Source organism: Panthera onca, chromosome D1 (assembly GCF_046562875.1).
Source record: "Panthera onca isolate mPanOnc1 chromosome D1, mPanOnc1 haplotype 2, whole genome shotgun sequence".
Lineage (NCBI taxonomy): Eukaryota > Metazoa > Chordata > Mammalia > Carnivora > Felidae > Panthera > Panthera onca.
Window position 1 is genome coordinate 104602740 of NC_138348.1, and position 6000 is coordinate 104608739.

General features: G+C 45.5%; 1 long non-coding RNA gene across 1 annotated transcript in view; it reads right to left on the reverse strand.

Moving 5' to 3' along the window:
• The window catches only part of LOC132660870 (uncharacterized), a 239954-nt gene extending 235675 nt beyond the window's left edge, over window positions 1–4279 (reverse strand). Inside the window, exon 1 of the long non-coding RNA XR_009601935.3 lies at window positions 4066–4279. This is a non-coding gene — a long non-coding RNA (uncharacterized LOC132660870). The remainder of the gene's footprint in view (window positions 1–4065) is intronic.
• Window positions 4280–6000: the final 1721 nt, after the last annotated feature.

Here is a 6000-nt window from a genome sequence, read left to right on the forward strand (position 1 = left end):
AAATACACACCTTATAGGGTTATGCTGTGAGAATTAAACAACATAACTAAACAACAACAACAAAGATGTGTATAAGGCATACAGCACCATGCCTGGAGCTCCTGAGACAAGCTCAAAACATTGAGGCTATGCCTCATCCATTTGGTTTTCCCTCCAACAGTTACCTGAACATGATACTAATGGAGTTGTGGTCATGACCCAGACAGCCCGGCCCTGCAGGAGCTCACACGCCCCCACCTCACCCCTGTCTGATTCACATGAATGCTCCACTGCCAATTTGAACAAAGTAGTAGGGGAGGAAGCCGTTTACTCTTGAAGCTTTCCACTTGGCACTTTCTCAAAACGGGGCAACACAGAAAAAAATTACCGAGAAGAGCGCATTTGTGTGCAGGGCCCTGCAATGTGTGAGGATGGCTGGCAGCTGCGAGAAGAGACACCCAACTTTCACAGGACAGACCCAAGCACTGCGCATTGCCCTGACCCTCTGCTCACTGCTCATATGAAGAAAGCAGCCCCCAATTTGGGATTTTTAGTTAAATGCTAAAAAGTGGAGGTAAATTAATTAAGATAGAACTTAAACAACACCAGCCTTCCCTCATCAACACTTCCTAAGACAGGATAGGCAGCATTAATTGTTGCAATTAATTAGGCATTAAGCTGATAATGGGTACAGCTGCTAACAATTAACAGCTAATTATGTCAAGCACTTTAACCATTTCACAAAAGAAATGGAAATTGGAGGGAAGAGAGAGGGAGATGGAAAGAGAGAAAGCAGTTACCTTATAAACAAATGAGACGCAGTTAGCTCCAAATGCAGCTGGATCCTGCCTTAGAGAGGACAGGAAAAGTGAATACCAGCCCTGTCCCCAGGGAGGGTGAGCTGCATGGAAGCCATTTGATTCTGAATTTGAACCCAGAGGAGACCTGAATCGAACTGACCTGAATAGTGAGCAGAACCAACATGCACCAAGTGGCCATGGCGAACATTACCCGGCGAACATTAACCCACACTGTTAATCCTCACAATACTTCATGGTAGTTACTCTTATCATCCCCATTTTAAGGATACAGAAACCGAGGCACGGAGATGTTAAATGACTTGTCAAGGTCACACATTCTAAGTGTTAGCATCTGAATTCACACTCAGGCACACTGACTCCAGGGGAGGCAAATGGACACCAAACAAATGGACCTCACTAATTTGAACTTTTAATCAAACCTAGATAGCTATTTTCTACTGAACCATGAGCTCAACCAATTAATTTTAGGAGAAAAAGCATCTTCTAGGCAGTTCAAACTGGAACTGAGCATTTTCTGAAGTAATAATGCTGACAAATTCATAAATCCAAATCACTCTTGATTCAAACCAGTATTCCATTTGTGCTCCCAAATGTAAAGGTCTGTCTCCCTCCTCTCCCTGGGAACCTGCTAACCCACTGGGATGTGCCAGGCAGCTCCTTGGGAGAACCTTATGATACTATTTCTCCAACTTTGCAGGAAGCATCACTGGTTGGTTTTTACTTGGGCCTTTTGTTTCCAACAAGCTTTATCATCTCACGGGAGAGGAAAGACAAGGTGACAGAAAAATCAGACCCAACTAGCCACCCACCCATGCCCATATACACGTGCGTGCATGTATATGCACACACAGACACCTCACTCAGATGATATACTGAGGAGGAGAGGGTTTCGGCAAAAAGCATCGAGCCTACTTTGCCTTTCTTAAAGCTCGGAGAGACAAAGTAACTTATCTAGTGTCCAGGGGGTGCCAGGTAAAGTCTGAAACACAGGTAAAAGGACTGAAAACTTACATCCCCATGTTTTATCAGTACATCTCAGATTTGAGCATGTGTAAGGGTTGCCTGGAGAACTAGTTGAAACACAGATTCCTGGGCCTCTCCCTGAGAGATTCAGATTCAATGGATTTGGGTGGAGCCCGAGAAGCTGCATTTCTGATAAGCACCCAGATGCCAACCTGCTGATCCACAGAATATACTTGGAGAGCCACTGCTCCAATCTACCCCATTTCCAACCACTTGTCCTTGTCCCTAGCCATCAGACCTCATTCAAGGCTAATTGTCCTCCTTTGCCCAATCTCGCCCAGTGGGCACAAGTGTTTGTGTTGGTCCAAGTGATTTGGAAAATTCAGGTGGTACTATTTGGTCATCCGTGACTAGGAACAGTTTTTAAACAGAGTCCAGGAAAAGGGGCCAAACAGGCCTCCTGTTCCCACAGCCCTGTACCACCTCCTGTCCCACACCTTGCCTGAGGGTGGGGGAGCTCTGTTTGCTGGGAGTAAATATGAAACTGTGCCACATTCAAACAGTACTGAGAGGACTCTGAATCCGCAAGTGCCTCTGCCTTTGCTGATACAATGCTAGTCTCCCTCACCATGACTAGCGAGGGGGCTGAGACCTGCCTTTTTGTGCCCTAAGGCCAAGCCCTTCAGGCCCACCACTACATTCAGGGGCTCTTTGTGATTACCACCACCGCCGCCGCCCCCCCTCCTTTCTCTTGGAGCTGGGACTCAGGGCTACCAGAGTCCTGACACTACAATCAGAGCTGTAGGGACCACCTCCGGGTCAGAGCCAGCCTGCCCAAAATGAAGCACTGACAGAAGCATGGAGAATTCCTTCAAGGCAGAAAGGACATTTGTGCAACTGGTTTCAGGCTGCATTTACGGGTCAATGGAGGATGAGCTGCCCAGAAACATGAGGCCCAGGTGAGGTAAAATCACCAGGTTTCTGTACACTCTCCTTCAAAGGGGTCCACAACTCCTGTCTCAGTATGGTAGAGAAGTCTCTGACAAAACGCAGACATTGAACATTGGGGACTCAATGTGTGATCTTTGCTAGGGTTACTTTTGTTTTAATGTTTGTGTGTGTCTGTGTGTGTGTGTGTGTGTGTGTGTGTGTGTGTGTGTCAGAGTGGGGGAGGAAGGAGAACGCCAGTGAGCATGAGCGGGGGAGGGGCATAGAAGGAGACACAGGATCCAAAGCAGGCTCCAAGCTCTGAGCTGTCAGCACAGAGCCCGATGCGGGGCTCAAACCCACGAATGCCAAGTCATGACCTGAGCCAAAGTCGGAGGCTCAACCAACTGAGCCACCCAAACACCCCTCCCCATAAGCTTTTAAAGTAACCTGCAGAGCCTGAGTGAGCTTGTCCTCTGTCTCTGTCTCAAAAAAAAATTTAATTTTAAAAAACTAAAAAAATATTATAGGGGCATTAAGCATATAATCGAGTCTGAAAAAAAAAATCAAGAATACTTACTAGTAATATAATTTCAAGTGACCTGAATAGGCCATGATTACTATTTTGGAGTAGAACCTTCCTTTTATTTTTTTAAAGAGTTTTTTTTTTTTAATGTTTGCTTATTTTTGAGGCTTAGGGGGAATCAGAGAGAATCCCAACCAGGTTTCACACTGTCAGCACAGAGCCTGATGTGAGACTTGAACCCACAAACTGTGAGATCATGATCTGAGCCAAATTGAAGAGTCAGACACTTAACTGACTGAGCCTCCCAGTCACCCCATAGAACTTTCCTTTTGTTTCTGAAACCTATTCCTATATAATAACCTTAGAAGGGTAATTATAAATACGGATGAATTTTTTTTAATCTGTATGCACATGTACAGACAGACCATGCTAGTATAAGAAAACACATCTTCAGTACATAATATACATATTCATTGGTCCCTACACTCCTTCCATCCCACACTCAGGCAACAAAGATTTTTTTCTCCATAATGTCTCCTAGCAGCCAAACACAGGCACTGCTAATGAATATTAATTGACCTAGCATCTTGTGGTGATGAAACTGCAGATTTTCCTGTCTCATTTGGTTGCTAGGGAACCGTGTGAGACAGCCATGGGGCCCTGGGACCTAGGCTTGTTAAGTGCAGGGCAGGGTTAAACCACAAATCAGAAATACTCCGCCTGATTAATTGTGTATGCCAGCCGCTATGTATATGTATGTGATCCTGTCAAATAAACAAGAAGCAAATAAATATCAATAGGCAGTTTGGCGGTAGGCAGGCAAGCTGGTGGGGATGGGGGTAGACTCACCCTCCTCCGGCATCTCCTGGACCATCATTTCTCGTTGAATCTCCTTCCTAGGGCTCCATTGGCACCACTGTACCTTCCTCACCATTCTTCAAGGTCTACATGGAACCATGTGGTTGATACTGGGACCACACCTGGGAAGAGGAAGGAGGAAGTGTGGTAGTTGGATGTAATCACCCTGAAAATTGCAAGCTTCATTTCCATCCACCCAGGGCCATCTCAGATGCAAACAAGCCGATGAGTGAAGCTGGCCTGCCTGCAATTTTTCTTCTGCACCTGACTTTAAGCTCTTCTTTTCTCCTTCCTATCCCTTTTCCCTTCTGCCTACCCAACTAATAGCAAACTCCTCCTCACTGGTACTGGCCTCTGGTCTGGCCACCCCATCACCTCATACTGCATAAAGATCATATTTGATTGCTCAGTTTTCTGGAAGAGACCCTGTGAACTCTCCTACTTCTCTTTTTTCCCCTAGTCTTATCTCTATAAGCCCTTACTTTGCACCAATTTTCCTGATCATTCTTCCCTTCCTTTTGACTAGACATCCCCCCTACAAAATACAGTCATCCTTGTCCTTGGGTCTCTTCCCGTGATATGCCACCAGGCATATCAAAAGCACTCTCTATTCTGTTTGGCAGGCTATCTAAAGTGGAGGGTTGGGCTCCAGCCCTAGCACCTGCAGGCTTGACTGGGAAACTGAAGTGGGAGCTTTGGTCTGTTGGAAGTGAAAGGGAATGAGGCTGGTGATGGTGGGTGCTCTCATGTGGACGCTATCTGATTCTTCCTCAGGTAGCTGACATCAAATGCAACCATGAAGATAATTTTCTTCCAAAGACTACTCTGCAATTCATTATAAACTGGTATTTATTTAAAACATGTACATATAAAAAATTCACATTTTTATTTCCATCCATTTTTCATTTAGTATTAATTGAGCACTTCCTCTTGGTCCAGAATTTTCGCTGGCCCCTGTGTGGATTCAATGGTGAATCCAAACCAACATAGTCTATGGTGTTATGGAGCTTAAGACATCATGGGGAATACAAAATAATAACAATCTCACATATAAAGTCACAACTGTGCTAAATGTGATAAAGAGAGGCATATGGGACTATGGGGCAAGGAGCTGCTCACCTAATCTTGGGGCTCAGGAAAGACTTTCCTGAGGACATTGACTATGTCCTGAGAAGTACTAACCTCACATTCTCTGCCCTCCATGACCTCACCAACATGAACCGGTGTGTTTCTTCCAGGTGCAGAGGGGGTTGTGGGTGCAAAAGGCTCTAGGCATTTCTATTTTTTTTTTTTTTTGATGTCTATTTTTCCAAGAGAGAGAGACAGAGAGTGAGTGGGGGACAATACGAAGCAGGCTCCAGGCTCCCACCTGTCAGCACACAGCCTGACTCAGGGCTCAAACCTGTGAACCATGAGGTCATGACCTGAGCTGAAATCAGAGGCCAAATGGACAGACCCACCAAGGTGCCCCTCTAGGCATTTCTACATAGAAAAGAAAGGTAAACTCATTTTCTTTGTCTCTCCTAGTTCTGAATCCAAAAATGTTGAATTATCACAAAGATTCCAAAGGAGACTTAAGTCATCAAACACTTCCAGTGAATGGGTCCTGGTGGCTATAGGCATCTTTATCAGTTAAGGATGTGTGTGGGAACAGAGGTGAGGGTGCAGGTGCTTAGGACTGGAGAAACCAGAAAGTCCCATGGCTCCTCTCAGGACAGGAAAAGGGTGGAGAGATATCCTAAGAAAAGGAGAGAGGATCCCAGAGTGAGAACATGGGGAGAGAGAGACGGAGAAACAGACAAAAGGCCCGATGCTGGTGGCCAAGAAGGAGACCGGGGAGAGACATCAAAGGAGGGCTTAAGGGACAGAACAGCTGCTGCCCTCTCCAGTTTCTAGTACAAAATCTTAAGTACAATCTGTATTTCC